The sequence below is a fragment of the Paroedura picta genome, chromosome 1, assembly GCF_049243985.1.
Source record: "Paroedura picta isolate Pp20150507F chromosome 1, Ppicta_v3.0, whole genome shotgun sequence".
NCBI classification, from domain to species: Eukaryota; Metazoa; Chordata; class Lepidosauria; order Squamata; family Gekkonidae; genus Paroedura; species Paroedura picta.
The window spans coordinates 99,277,764-99,293,931 of NC_135369.1; the positions used below are offsets into that span (position 1 = coordinate 99,277,764).

Sequence of the window (16,168 nt, forward strand, 5' to 3'; positions counted from 1 at the left end):
GGAGTAAAGGGAAAGGGATGGACAATTAATTTAATCACAGCTGAGCCATATGTTTGAGTCATTGATAGTTTGGATATAGATTTCTGACTTTAAAGAATCTATTTCACCTTTCCTAGCTGCCTAGCAAAGCAGTGCTCAAGCCAATAGCTGCTGCACACACTTATATAATTTTTTTTAACAGATGCTTCCTACTGGAACAGAGCAATATCCTCTACAGTCAGCTGGCAATTTATGGAAGTGAGTTTTGTTTTGCAAGAGAAGGGTAACAGCTTTCCCAGGAGGAATTTCTTCGAGTTGTTCACAAAAAGACATGAATAGAATGTTGGAGCTAGCTGGATTCTTAGGCAGGATCTCTCTTTGGGGGAAAAATAGCAGGCACAAAATGCTTGTGCTGTCACAAAGCAGGCATTAGTATCAATGAGCTGATGTTTAAAGAAAGAATGGTTCATGGTGGCAAGTGCCTGAGACAGTGGTTCAGCAAGTGCCAGTGAAAGCCCTGATGATGTAGAATACTAACCATCCATCCAGAATACTTCATTTTGCAGTAGCACACAAAGGTTTCAGCTAAAGAATCATTTGTGTAACATTTTTAAATCTACAAAATGATTTTCATTCTGCATCACTGTGGCTGTTCATTATTGTTCTATTCAATATTGATTTGATATTTGTTTTATTGTCATCTTCCTCTTTTCCCTTCACCTGAGTTCCTGTGAGGAGAGGACATACAATCATATCTCCCCCACACACCCACACCCAGTTAAGCTTTCCATGACTTTGTTTCTCCAGCCATTTAGGTTTATCGATGAGATCGCCCCTAAACGTCCTCTCTGCCATCAATTCAAAGAGGCCGCCTGGTACACAGGGGTGCTCTGGGAGAAGAAAAGGGAAGTGCGACGACTAGAGCAAGTGTGGAGGAAGACTCGTGATCAAGCTACAAGAACATCTTATTGCACGCTTATGAGGGCGTATGAGATGGCGGTGAAAGTGGCAAAAAGGGAGTTTTTTGCCATGAAAATCGCGTCTGCGAGCTCTCGCCCGGCCCAATTATTAAGGGTAGTTCAGTCACTTACTGCCCTTGAGGGGCAGCAAAATGTTAGCCAATTGGAACTCGGCTTGAGGCATTAGCAAGCTATTTTGCGGACAAAGTCTTGTCGCTCCGCCGTGACCTTCTTGCCACAATTAATACAGTTAATTAACTGGAGGCCTGTCGGCTGTCTTTGGTAGCGAGATTTGATGGCTTCAGATGGCTCTCTTCTTCCGAAGTGGACAAGTGCTAGGGTCGGTCAGGGCAACCACCTGCCCCCTTGATCTTTGCCCCTCTTGGCTCCTCAAGGAAGGGAGCCAAGGGATAGGAAGCCAGCTGAGGGACATTATTAACCTCTCCCTGGATTCCGGGGAGTTTCCTGAGTGGCTGAAGGAGGCGGTGGTTCGTCCTGCTGGAAAGGGCCACGGTTGACCAGCTCCTGGCTTTCTTGGAGGAAACTTCGGCACTCGATCCATATCAGTCTGGCTTCCATCCTGGCCATGGGGTAGAGATGGTGTTGGTCGCCCTTGTGGATGATCTCCGTCACCAGCTAGATTGAAGACCTATCGGCAGCCTTTGACATCGTGGACCACCATTTGTTGGTCCACCTCCTCACTGACACGGGGATAGGGGGCACAGCCTTGCCCTGGATATGCTCCTTTCTCCAGAACCAGACCCAGAGGGTGGATGAGTTCTCACGTTCCTATGGACTCCCTTGTGGGGTCCCACAGGGGGAGGTTCTCTCCCCCACATTGTTCAACATCTTTATGCACCCTCTGGCACAGCTGGTGCGGAGCTTTGGGCTTGATTGCCATCAGTACACTGATGACACCCAGTTCTATCTCCTCATGGATGGCCGCCCAGACTCTCCCCCGGAACCATTTACCAGATGCTCCGAAGCGGTGTCTGAATGGTTCGAGCAGAGTCGCCTGAAACTCAACCCCTCCAAGATGGAGGTCCTGTGGCTGGGAAGCAGGGGGAGGGAACAGGAAGCACGTTTACCCATCCTGGCAGGAGCGCAACTCACCATCGTGCCCCAGGCCAGGAACTTGGGTGTGACCATCGATGCCTCCCTGACTATGGAGGTGCAGGTCAAAAGAGTAGCGGGCCATGCATTTTTCCATCTTCACCAGGCTCGGCTACTAGCGCCCTACCTGTCTCCCGACCACCTAGCTACAGTGATCCATGCGACGGTCACCTCCAGAATAGATTACTGTCACTCGCTCTATGTGGGCCTACCCTTTTGCTTGATCCGGAAAATTCAGCTAGTGCAGAATGCAGCTGCTAGGGTCCTCACTGGCACATCTTGGAGGGCCCATATCCAGCCTGTGCTGAGGCAGCTGCATTGGTTGCCTATTGCTGCCCGGATCCAGTTCAAGTTATTGGTTTTAATCTTTAAGGCTTTACGTGGGTTGGGACCCACATACCTGTGGGACCGGCTACATATTCTTACTACTTACTACATATTCTTTTACTTACTACATATCTTTAACTGCTCCTGTGGATTGGATAAAATAAAGCCCTAAGGGCTAATGGGGAGGAGTTAGAGCAGGCCCTGTCCATGATAAAAACTCACAGGGCCACTCGAGGGCGAAGCAGCATAAAGTGCAGCTCCCCATTGGCTGCTTGGCCCGGCTTCGCCCACCAGGGGACTCACTGCGCAGAAAGACAAGCAGCCTTCCTACACGGTGAGTCCTCCCGGCACCTTCCCCTCGCCCTCAGGACAGGAGCAGGGATGTCACGTCGATGACGCGGCGTCCCTGCTCCTTTCCCACCCCCCACCCCAATGCTCTCAAACAGCACCAACTACCCCCCTCCTCCTCAAGCCCCTTCGATGCCACAGCTCCCTACAAAACACACACTCACCCACACAAACACATTCATGCACCCACCCAACGCAAAATACACCCCTCCCCCCAGAACCCTTCCCATGCCGTGCCACTTCCACCACAACACACACGCAATCACACACACACATGCAAGCACCCACCCACCACTCGATAATCCCCCTCGCCCCCCAGACCCCTTCCCACCCTGCCTTCGCTTCAACCATGACACACCGGCCACCCCCCCTCAGCCGCGCCGCTTTCCCCCCAGGCCCTCCGCGGGGAGAGGACAACGCCCGATGCCCCAACTCGCCTGCCTACACAGCGTGTCCCGCCCTTCTGCTGCCCACAGCCCCACGGGCGCACCGTCCCCAACAGCCAGGATCCCGGCGCCGGTGAGTGGCCCATGGCTTTTGCCTCATTTTTATAAACGGGCTTTGAAACTAGTTCTTTTATTTAAAAAAAAGAAAGAAAACATACTTTCCATCAATATTAGTCTCTCTGACAAACCACCTTCACCACCATTCTCTTTAGTTCAATATTTTTGTAAAAAGTAAACATCCTCTTACATTAATGCATGGTTTTTGTCTCTTTCTAGATCAAAAATACCACTCCCATCACTTGAACACATGAAACTGCCTTATACTGTATCAGACACTTGATCTATCAAAATCACTATTTTCTACTCAGACTGGCAGTGGCTCTCCAGTGTCTCAGGCAGAGGCCTTTCCCATCACCTATAGTCAGATCTTTTCAGTGGAGATGTTTGGGATTGAACCTGGAACTTTTTGTATGCCAAGCAGATGTTCTACCACTGAGAAACATCCCCTCTAATTCTCATAATCACAAGCAATACTGTCACAATAGGAAGATCTGTCACTAAGAAACCTAATCCCCTGAATCTCCATGGTATAACATTTTCTTCAAGAGTACCAGCTCTAAATTGGACAGTTCTTCACATAGTAAAGCAGCATAGGAGCAAATTGAAGACAAGATTAGAATGTAAATGAGATATAACCAATTACAAGTTACTAGAATCCTCTTTTCTCTCAAAGAAACCATGGCTGAGCAGGACAAACTCTTTTTGCAATCCATTACTGTCTCAAGATGTCCATCGTAACAAGGTTATGGTCATTAGAATGGCCTAGTTTACAGAGGAGGTTGTTTACATGTTGGGAAGTATAGTAACCCAGCATCTACCTTTGATGAGAACCACGCTGTAGCATATCTGGTACTCCATATTTAATAAATGACAGGTTACTCTTATGCATACTGCACTAGACGTCCATACAAATAATATTCAGTACCTGAAACCTGTCAAAACCCTTGTTGAAGTGAAAGGAAAGCCAAGTTGAAGTGATACTATGGAGAAAGAGAAAGGAGAAGAAATATCACTGTGGCTGCCTTCCCTCCCCCCCCCCCTCAAATGAGATAAGCAGATTCAGAATATATTTTCAACAAACTTTATAAACATACTAGAAGCAAAGCCCGTTGCACCCAGGGAAACAATGGGCGCTAGGATGCACACCTGCACGGTGGCCTTCCTGTGGGCTGGCTACATGGCTCCTGCCCACCCCTGGACACTTGAAGGCCCTGCCTCCAAACCTTCAGGAACATTCCTGACCCAAGAGTCACCAACCTCCAGGTGCAGCCTGGAAATCTCCTGAAACTGGATGTAATCTGCAGACTATACAGATCAGCTCCCCAGGTGGAAAATGCCTGTTTTGCAGGGGAAACTTCTCAATGACAACTTATTTCCAGGCTCCTGGAGATTAAAGGCCTTGCTTGGAAGGGGGAAACTCTGTGGCACTGTGCCCTAGAAAGGCAATGGCAATTTGTACAGCTTGGTGTAGTGGTTAAGAGCAGCAGCTTCTAATGTGGGGAGCTGGATTTGATTCCCTTCTCCTCCATATGCTGAGTGAACTTGGGCCAGCTGGGTGACAGTCCTGCTAGAAAGTGCTCTCACAGAGCAGTTTCTCTCAGAACTCTTTTAGCATGCTACTATTATCTCCCCCAACATATGTTGCTGTTAAGAAATGCCTGATTACTATTGTCTTAATGGACATGGAAAGGGTTTGTGGGAGTACCCCATTTACTGTTAATAGCAAGTAGGTGGAAGCTAGGACTGAAGCTGCCAGCTGTGGGTTGGTTGTGAAATTCATTGAGATTTGGGGAGGGTGGAGGGTGGGGGTTGGAGAGGGGAGCCCACCTTCAAAAACAGCTATTTCCTCCAGGGGAACAGATTTTTTTAAAATTTAAAGCCCCATTGCAATTCTGGGAGATCTCCACCAGCAACTTGAAGTCTGGCAACCTTAGCCAGGACCATGTGACTCACAGCTGAAAGAATGAAACAGAATCCTCTGAAATAACTAACTTTTCTGTATTTCTGAAGAAATTTGCTATTAAGTAGTAACAGAAATTCTGTTTACAGTTTCTTAGGAGGGCTGAGGTGGTTCATCTCCTATTATCTATGAAGAATAGACATTTTAGAGGAATTGAAATTATTAAACTTAAAAATTCTTCAGACACAATATTATATGTATAGCTCATGTCTCCCCTTGTATTATCTTTAAATGACAATTTAAATCTCTCTTCAGAGTTCAAAGCATGATTTGTCAGCCCACACATTATTTTCAAATAGCAGCAAGGCCAGTTTTGAAAATGGGTCATAGAAGAGTGGGAGGGTGGAGAGTAAGAGGACTCCTGCAGAGCAGAGTTACTGAGCTCAGCGACTGGCCCACTCCACTCTGCAGGAGCCTCCCTACCCTCCAGCCTCCACCCTCCTGCCTTTGTTCCTGTAAAGCAGGGAGGGTCAGCCAGTGAGCTGGGCTAGGTATCACCCCAAAGCTCTCTCACAATGAACAGGAGGCTTGGGGGCTGGGCACAGCCATGTCCAAATAAGGCTTCCCTACCCTCCCAGCAGCAAGGAGGCCGGGGAGTGCAGTGTGGCAGAGAGCTCCCTGCTCTCCCAGTGGCTAGTGGGGTGTAGTGGGGTGTGGCCATGATGTAGCACTGCACAGCATGGCTGGAGGGGTATCCCCAGTTCCCCATCTTACCTCCTGCCAGCTCTTCCTCCTCACGCCAAGTGCTGGAAAGTGGCACAGAGGAGGAGGACAGGGAAGAACCTCCAACTGGCCCTCAGTGGAAGACTGCCATCACCCTATAAGAGGCTCAGCACATTGTCAGAAGGACAGTTGTCTTTTATGTGGTATGATGATGGCCTTTCCCTTTAAAAGGAATCGAAATAATCAAACTGTATCAATCAAGAGTTACATTTAAGCAAAAATGTCCCACTTGTTATTATACAGAAAAATATCTAAAAATGTAGCTGAAGTTTACCTACTATAAGAGCCAAAAGATCCTCAAGAGAGTTCTAGGCTTTGGAAGGAACAACCTTCACAATTTCACATTAATTCTTACAACAATATGTCATTCAGCAAGAAGGCTTTATATAAGCCTCAAAGTGGATGGCTTCTATAAACCCATTTCACATGGGTCATGAAACGTTCCTAGTCTACTGTTTTTGGGCACTGTGAACTCGGTGTTCCAAAACTAGACATTTTAAAAGATGTCTAGCATTTGCCCTCTGTCTTGCTGCTGTTCTTGAACCGCTGATTACTTTGTGAAATTTACTACATAAGTCCGAGGATGATCTGTGGACTCACCAATTGGAGGCTGTAATTTATATTCCAAAAAGAAATGCACTGCTTTGGACATATGTTTTGTCTACTTGTCTGACATTTGATACATTGGATGTGTCCAGGCCAAAGTCTGGCCACATTTCATTTCATTTTTGACCCTCATGTCTCTGTACAAATATTCACATTTCCCACAATATGGAGGTGGGGGAGAACTCTACATGGGAATTATTTTCAGCATGTGCTGTCTTGCTGTATAGCTTCACCCTTAGAAAATGTTGGAATCTTTGGTGTTCCCTGGTTGCATAAACTCTTTTTTTATATATGTTTTTATTTTATGTTGCTACATTTAATAAGACTTTGCATATTTCATAAAAAATATAACTGGCAATCTACATTTCCCTCATCCTTTCTCATATATTTTTACAGGCATCTTATATAAATGTGTATTTAACAATACTAGGAATAAGTTCAATACATAATTATTTCAAAAATTATTGGTTTTACTTCTGCTAACTTCTATCACAGAATAAAGATATGTCTTAGGAATAAAGGCTGCCCCTTAAAAATGGTTTATATGAATTGTGATTATGGTCATGGAGTAATAGATGCACTGTTGACAGGAAAGACAACTATAAAAATGAAGTGCTAACAAAGTAATAAATACAGTTGTATAATGTTAGTACTCTTCGGGTGATTTAACACCTATATATAGAAGCACTATGGTATGCAGAAATACCTCTCTGACATCCAACCTGTCTAACATATTGCATTGTAGCAGCAATGTTTTATAGTACATAGCAACATGACATAACAGTTCAAGACAAAAAAGTACCCAGTATAGAAGAAGAAGAAGAAGAGTTGGTTCTTATATGCCGCTTTTCCCTACCCGAAGGAGGCTCAAAGCAGCTTACAGTCGCCTTCCCATTCCTCTCCCCACAACAGACACCCTGTGAGGTGGGTGAGGCTGAGAGAGCGCTGATATCACTGCCCGGTCAGAACAGTTTTATCAGTGCCGTGGCGAGCCCAAGGTCACCCAGCTGGTTGCATGTGGGGGGAGCGCAGAATCGAACCCAGCATGCCAGATTAGAAGTCCGCACTCCTAACCACTACACCAAACTGGCTCTCATAGGGTGAAACAGGGACAAGACAGAATACTGAACAAGTTCAATGTTGCCCAGGATGTAGCCTTTTAGCCCTATTGAAACATTTACTGGTTTGAAATATTTATATCCCGACTTTCCAGGAAATCAGAGCTGCTAACAACAGATGTTAAAATAAGCAATCCCTGCAGTTCAGAAAATAATTTAAAAATCACTCCACAGCTGCTCAATTAAAACATTAAAAGCAGACCACCCCCCTCAAGACTCACTCAACCATAAATGTAGATTCAAATGGGGAGCCTTGTTGGTCTGAAGTAGCACAATAAAATCAGAGTCTAGTAGCACCTTTAAGACCAACAAAGGCCTTAAAGGTGCTACTGGACTCTGATTTTATTCAACCATAAAAGTTCTCCAAACCTCCCACAACAAGTTGTCAGAAACAAGCAAGTTTTATAAGATTTCCTGAAAGCAGAAAGGGTAGGAATATGGTGTATAACCTCAGGAAGGTTGTTCCCCGTTGGAGAGTAGTCATGGGAAAAGCCTACCATCTACTACTTGACACCAGATTATAAAGGATGACAAGATGGCCAGAAGGAATTGCTGGACTGAACTCTGTGCACCAAGCAGGAGAGGCTTACCTTCAGATACGTGGGCCCCAGATTGTGAAGAGCTTAAAAAAACCCTGAACTGAATCCAGAACAAATTGGAAACCAGTACAATTGCATCAGAATTGGTATTCTCCATTCAGATTGATTGACACACATACGCAAATGTAGAGCCAACATTTCTGAGTTACCTTCAAGGACAGTTACAAAGAGAGGACACTGAAATAGAGACTATGGTACCATGAATCAAGAAGTTCATATTGGTTGAATCTAGTAGAGAGGAGAATTTTCTGACCAAATATAGGTAGAAAAAATACTCTTTGCCACTGTCTCAATTTGTTGTTCAAAGAGAAACTTTGGCCCAGACTAAGGTCATTTCAGTCCATTTTGAAAGGAAGGACAATAACTTCTAGAACATCACCTCTATCAACCAGCATCATCTACATCTTCTCTGGTTTCAGTTTCAACTTGCTCACCTCCATGCACTTTACCACTATTCTTTCTTTCTTTATTTATTGTAGGGTGTGTGCACAGTGTAAAAAATATTAAAATTGGAATACAAATATTTATTATTTAGTGAACATTAAAAACAGCTTTAAAATGGAATCTCTACAGTACTGCAAATAATATAGTATGAACATAGACCAAACACGTTTTGACCCTAAAGGGTCTTCATCAGTGGTCAAATAAATTATTAAATATGCACACACATAATATTATAATAAGACCTGATTGGTAGCATAAGAATCACAAATGTTAAGCTCCCAAAAATATAAAATAATGGTTCCAGATACAGAACTCATATTAAAGAATCAAAATTGTCAAAACCCACTACTGTCCAAGGCCAGGATTCAATCATGTGTGTGCATCCTCATGTTTGAGCCAAAGAGACGTTCTGCGACCTTCATTTTTCTCGGAGGTCTCCCATCCAAATACTGACTAAGGCCAACCTTGCTTTGTTTTTTGAGATTTGACAAGATTGGCTGTGCCTGGACTATACACTGACATTATAGTGCTTGGGTTGTAGCTGAGTGTCACCATATGTAACATTTTTAACAAAAAACCGAGACTTAACTAGTTAACTTCAATAGAAATATAATGGTCTATCTTTTTACAGGGCTTGGTGCTAAATACAAAGAAATATACTAGAAAGAATTGTCCAAGATTTATGATGTTCTTGGAAGAGTCATATTAATATAATGAACAATTATTTTTGAAACACAGCCTAGAGCCTCATGACGGTTCCCAAGCCATTTATCTCATTCACAACTATCACAGTCTTGCACATTAAAATAAAATGGGAAGTTGCATCCAAGTTTTATGAGTTTTCAGAAATAAAATTTCAGCTGCCAACTCTATATTCATTTCCAATTTTTTATTTTCAAAAATCTGAAATAGCAATAATACTTTAAAAAGAGAACCATTTAATTAATACTCTCAGGAAAGCAATCTATACTATTCCTAACTTCAAAGGCACATGATTAAAAGAAAACGCTTTACAAAGCTTGGAAAGCGGTTTTTGAGACGTAATAGCCCAATGAAAATATTGATGAAGTCTCAATCTGGGAGGGGATTTTTATACCAGGAAATATGAGGAAAGGGACTGAAAATAAAATTGCTAATATTGTAATGGGACAGGATAGAAATAAAAATAGTGGTCCATTATCACCAAATAACCATCAAACAAATAATGTGCTTATACTGGGGGGGAGGGACCCGAGAGAGAGGGACCCGAGAGAGGGACCCCATCTTTTTTTGCCTTCTAGGAGTATCTATTTGACCACTGATATTGGGCTTTTCTTATGTTCATTTAGAAAAATGTAGTACATATAGAATGGCCACTTATACAAATATCAGAAAGTGTATCAATTGACTTGAAAAGCCCAGGTATGAAATGATTTATTGGATAAAGAACCAAACTAACCAAAAAGCACATAATACATGAAAACTGAGTATGATTCAGTGCAGAAGCCAATTAAGACCTCAATTTGCCCTGTAAAAGTTACATAATATTTGAAGAAACCATAATCTTTATACAGCTTTGCTGTATAAATAAAAGGGTAAGGGCTAGGTGGGTGGAGAGTGGGTCCGGACATTGGGCCCACCCCCCCAGCCCCGCAAAATTATTTTTTTTAATGTATGCATCCCAATGCATATTCAAACCAAGTTTCTAACTCTTCCCTTCCTCTAATGCTCCTTCTATACCAAACCACTCCTCATCCCAAACCATTCGTAACCCAACCCTTACCCCAAAATTTACCCTAATATTTATGCTTTTTAAACATATTTTACATTTAAAATAATGCAAACAAATTATACATTCCATGGACTTTCCTAACTATGTCACTAACTCTTCCCTACCCCTAACACAACCTCCATCCGGAGCTATACGTAAAACTTTTTTATACATTCAATGGCCTTTGCAATTCTGAACAATACATAAACTAACCCTTAGCCTAACCCCAAAATTTACTCTAATCTTTATCCTTATTCTTACACATATTTTCCATGTAAGATAATGCAAAAATTATACATCCCATAGCCATTCCAAACCATGTCTCTAACTCTTCCCTACCCCCAACACTCCCTCCACATTTAACCACTGCCCATCCTGAGCCATATGTAACCCAACCCTAAACCAAACCCCCAAATTTACCCTAATTTAAACTTTTTAATATATTTTACATGTAAAATGTAATGTACTTACATGTAATGTACTTACATGTAAAATGTACATGTAAAATAATGTGAAAAAAATTATACATCCTATGGACTTTCCTAACCATGTCACTACCTCTTCCCTACCCTTAATGCTCCCCCTAAACCCAATGAACCTACAAACAGAAACATACATAACCCAACCCTAACCCTTATCCCAAAATTTACTCTAACATTTATTCTTATTTTTTACATATATTTTATTTGTAAAATAATGTAAAAACTTATAGATCCCATGGTCTTTCCTAAGCATGTCTCTAACTCTTCCCTACCCCTAAGACTGCCTGTAAACCTAACCATTCCTCATCCCAAACCAAACTGAACCCTCAACCCAAAATTTACCCTAATATTTATCCATATTTTTATTGGAGGAGTTATGTAAAACTTTCTTATACATTCCATGGCCTTTGCTACCCATGTCTCTAACTTCCTGCTAAACCTAACCACTACCTGTCCAGAACAATGCATAAGCCAACCCTAATACTAACTCCAAAATTTACACAAATATTTATCCATATTTTTTCATATGTACTTGCAAAACAATGTGAAAAATATATACATCCCATGGTCTTTCCTAACCATATCTCTTACTCTTCCCTACCCCTAACACTCCCCCTAAACCTAACCACTCTCAGACAATACACGATCCAGCCCTAATCCTTGCCCCAAAATCTACCCTAATGTTTATCCATATTTTAAATATTTTTACATGTAAATTCATCATGGAATTAAAATTGCAAAATAATTATTTTGGCAGCAAATAGTTTCCACAGGCCATCAACATGCAGCAATATTAAAACCTTAAGAAATAGTTACATTTTAACTTGGTATCTAAAACTTAAAAGAACGAGGTACCAAATGAATCTCTGTGGGCAGGGTAATTTCATAGCTGAGGCATCACTACTGAAAATGCCCTGTTTCTCCTCACCAGCCATTTCACTTGTGAAGGGAGAGTTGCACAAAACAAGGCCTTCAGTGTTCATCTTACATGCTGCACTGGTTCATATGAGGGAAGGTACCTTCAGCCTGCACAAATGAAACCTTATGCTACTCTGTCTTGCAACTCTGATTCTTCCTTTCTAATACAACCCAAATCTGTCACACACTTCTAACTTATTGATTCTATTTAAGATTGCCCTATAAATTGAGGGGGGGGGGTGTCTGGCTGTTGTACTAGCTATTGTTTTATTCCTCATATGGACTTCATATGCTACCTCTTGAGAGATCCATGAGGCAGCTCAGAAATAAAAATAATACCATAAAATCATATAACAGCAATACAAATCATTAACATTAAAACAAGACAGTTAGAACAGTCAATAAAACAAGTAACAAAACTGTTTAAGGGATGTTGTTATGCTGTTCACTGGGTACTGATCATCATAAAATATTCTATAACAGTTCTCAGAACAGAAGCAGACTATAACACAGTTTAGAACTTTTTTAAAAGCCTAGATGAATAGAAAGATTTTGGCTTGGCACCCAAAAAAGATTAAGGTGCATACCTGTTGAGACTGAAAGGTTGGTGTGGGCATTTTAACTCCTTAGCTACAATGCTGCTGACAGCTGGACCAGATCAGCTATCAGGCAAATGGGGAACAAGTGTGGGAGTCAGTGAAGGCTATACAACATGCACACAATTAAGCCTCACCCATATAATGGGTCAAGCCACACGGCCAAGGAAGAGGCTTAATGTCTTCTTGAGGATACAAAGGAGATACTTAGGAAGAAAGGAACAATAGGTAGTTAACACCTCACCTCTCTGCAACAGATGCCTTTGCTGGCCTTGGGTGGACATGAGTGACCAAGCAGTTATAGACCTCTTGTATCCCCATACCAGCTCTTCCTGGAAGGAGGACAAATTTGTAGAGGTCCTTACTCTTGATTTTCTTGGCAGCCAATCCATAAACATTGGAATCAATTTAGGCACAATTATTCTGCACATCTGCACTCCCTTTGCATTTTCACAGCTGTGGAGTCTTAAAGGAGAGCACTGCTGATATTGGTGGTGCTATCACTGGAATCACATCACCCCCTTTTAAAAATGACACTAAAATATTACTATATCACTGGAGAACTGTAACGATAGGCTTAGCAGGTTCCCTGAATACCCAGAGACTTAAAAATTAAATCTCTTGCTCTTTCCACAAGGAACAAAACTAGTTTTACTTTTTATAAAGGAAGCTTGGAATTCAGATAACCTATTCTTACAATGCTTCAAAGATATATTGATGTTTTAATGTTATTTCTTGGAAAAAATATTCATATCTTGGGGGGGGGGAGTAGTTTAACTAAAACAATCCAATTATTGAAAAGTGGGCTGGAAGTGGGTAGGATTCGATGGGACAAAGAAAAACTAATGGAATTCACTTCCAGAAAAATATTGGGTTAAAAGCAGTCTGAAGAAAACTGTGGAGAAAACCAGGGGAAAGATCGGGGGGGAGGGGAGAGAAGTAACAACTGAAGGCACAAAAATAAATGCAAGAATCAGGGACCATAGCCAACAAAAACAACCCACTTGGAAAAGCCCGTGACCTGTGTATAGCTACCTATGAAAATATTCTAAATATGCACCCTCCTCTCCCATAGAATTGCATGATACTTCTAGTGGAAATACCACCAACCGTCACAGAATTACACTTTGCAGCCAGTAAACATTTGTCACAATTTAAGTCTGATGCGCAGATGTGCACTGTGTACACTCTGAAACACAGTGTTGTGTTTCTAGACCAAATGAAAAATATCAAATAATACTCTCTTCTTATTAAATTAGTACTGAACATTATATTACAAAGTCATCCACATTAAATGATGAGTGTTGGATTATTTAAAAACAACTTTGCTTTTTGCAGAGTTAAGATTGGCCACCATTTATTGGTTTAAGGCACTTCCTATAAAACTTTCTTACTTTTTTCCCTACTGATGTCAGTTCAACAATAAGTACCAAATCAAGTGTTCTGTTGAGGTCACACCCATTCAGTCACACAAACAATTAAGGCTAATAATGCTGATATACAAGTACAACTCAGAAAGGAAAATTTCCAGTTTATTAATCTGGGGAACTTCATTCATGAAAGATCTGTGACATGTCTTATTAAAATAATCTGTGAACACTAAAATCTCCATTGTGCCATGAAACTTACCTTAGTCACTAGCTCTCAACCAAGGTGTAGTCTGCATGGAGCATTGGTCAGTGGAATGGCCTGTGCCTGGAGGGCTTCAGTTTCCTCAGGGAAATTCTCCAGTGTAGCAGTGGCACCTTCCATTCTGTGAAGGTGGGGGTGGAAGCAAACTGTCCTGGCACACAGGGCTGCTTCACGAATTGAGAGGACAAACTCAGCAAGGCAAAGGTGTAGTGCTGTCAAAGTCCGGGTTCTGGGTCAAGCACTAAGTCAGCTTGGTGTAGTGGTTAGGAATAGAGACTTCTAATCTGTCAAGCCAGGTTTGATTCTCTGCTCATCTACATGCAACCAGCTGGGTGACCTTGGGCTAGTCACAGTCCTGTTAGAGCTATTTGCCCAAGGCAGTTCTCTCAGAGCTCTTTCAACCTCACCTACCTCACAGAGTGTCTGTTGTGGGGAGAGGAAGGGAAGGCAATTGTAAGCCATTTTGAGACTCTTTTGGGCAGTGAAAAGTGGGGTATAAAAAACAACTCTTCTTCTAAGTCAGTAGTAGGCACAGGTTCAAGGCAGATTCAGAAGTCAAAGTCCAAGGAATCAGAGTCATAAAAGGCAGCCAGAGACAGTGGCAGGGGGTCAGGAATAATTTGACATGTTCTTTCCACAGATCATTTCCCCCTCTTTCCTTCATTTATAGCAGTGGTCCCCAACCTTTTTATCACTGGGGACCGGTCAATGCTTGACAATTTTACTGAGGCCTGGGGGAGGGGGGTAGTCTTTTGCTGAGGAACGTCACCGCCACCACCTGAGTCCCTGCTCCACTAGCTTTCCTGCCAGCGCACCTGACATCCCACCACCCGCTTCGGGGAGCTGTCAGCAGCAGCTGCGCAGTTCCACACCAAGGGGGAGCCCCAGCCATGGCGGCCGCTGGATAGCACCAAAGGTGAGCCAGTGGCAGAGTGGCAGGGCAGCCCCCGAGGCAGCAGCCGGGGAGGAGGACAAGGAGGAGCTGCGGCCTGGTACCGACTGAACCATGGACCGGGCCGGGTCTTCGGACAAGGGGTTGGGGACCACTGATTTATAGTCCAGGCACTTGTCTTACAGTTGGGATGCATCATGCAAGTATGTGCCTTTTCCTCTTACCATCTAAACCCAGGTGCCTGTAGGCTTGTAATCACATGCTCCACCTCTGTTGCAATGGTTCTGGAGATGAGGGACACTGTCTGGTTCTGAGCCCTGAGCCTGACCAACTGGGATGCAACTGTCAGATTGTGAATCATCACTTGGTAAAGTAGCAGTAGGTGCCTGCAAGAGGCTGTCCACCGCTGATTGTGAGCCAAGCCCTCCTTCACCTGCCTGAATGATCCAACAGCACCCTAATAGAAGAGCTATCTCACATTCATAACTGTTCTGTCACCCCCAAAGTGGATTTCTTTTTACTTATTTACTTGTCCCCACCGGCTTGAAATTATTTAGCAGGATTTGTACTGCAGTCAGTGAGAGTATGTACTCTTAAATCTGCAGCTGCAATTGGCTAAGACTGGCACATGTGACTTTTGTTTTACTAATTTCCTCCCCTACTCCAAGTTCCAAGATTGGGGGAGGGGGTTCCACACAAAGTCTCTGCAAATGGTAACTGTCAAATAATTGGACCAGTTTCAGAAGCAGAAGGTCTGCACCTGGCAGTCTGTAAATTTCCCAGCATGTGAAATACATTCTCTTGGTGTCTTGTTCGTTTCTAAGGCTCAGCCACATCGAGTTATACAGAAACATACCATAACTAAAAGTGCCGTTACCAAAACGTAGTTTATAAACACTTTTTAATTGTGCCCCTGGGCATATGAGCTTTGCTTAGCATGCTGGTACTAAAAATAGAAAAATTTAAAAAATAAGAATATGAAACATAGATCATTTAAAGACTGAATTATTTTTTACTTACTTTTATTCCAGAGAGGAGTTGCCATTACTTTCTGTAGTCCTATAATTGGCTGACGGGGTCATGTGATCTTATGAACTAAAATAGAAAAGTCTCAGCAGAGGGCGACTGAAGCAGCAGAAGTTGGAAGAGGGAAAGAGATTCGAAATAGGCCACACACGTTAGGGCTCTTTCTTCTGAAAAGGCACTCACTATATAA

The 16,168-nt window shown here is 42.7% G+C and overlaps 1 protein-coding gene across 4 annotated transcripts in view; it reads right to left on the bottom strand.

The window, feature by feature from the left end:
• ESR1 (estrogen receptor 1) overlaps positions 1 to 16,168 on the bottom strand; it is a 284,464-nt gene that overhangs the window by 218,595 nt on the left and 49,701 nt on the right. The window contains exon 1 of one of the 4 annotated variants that reach the window (XM_077349603.1): positions 15,973 to 15,989. The exons of 2 other annotated variants lie outside the window; for them this stretch is intronic. The gene's annotated coding sequence lies outside the window, so the exon portion shown is untranslated. Of the gene's footprint in view, positions 1 to 12,672; positions 12,689 to 15,972; positions 15,990 to 16,168 lie in introns of those variants that run through there. One more of the 4 variants, XM_077349594.1, reaches the window with a different exon arrangement.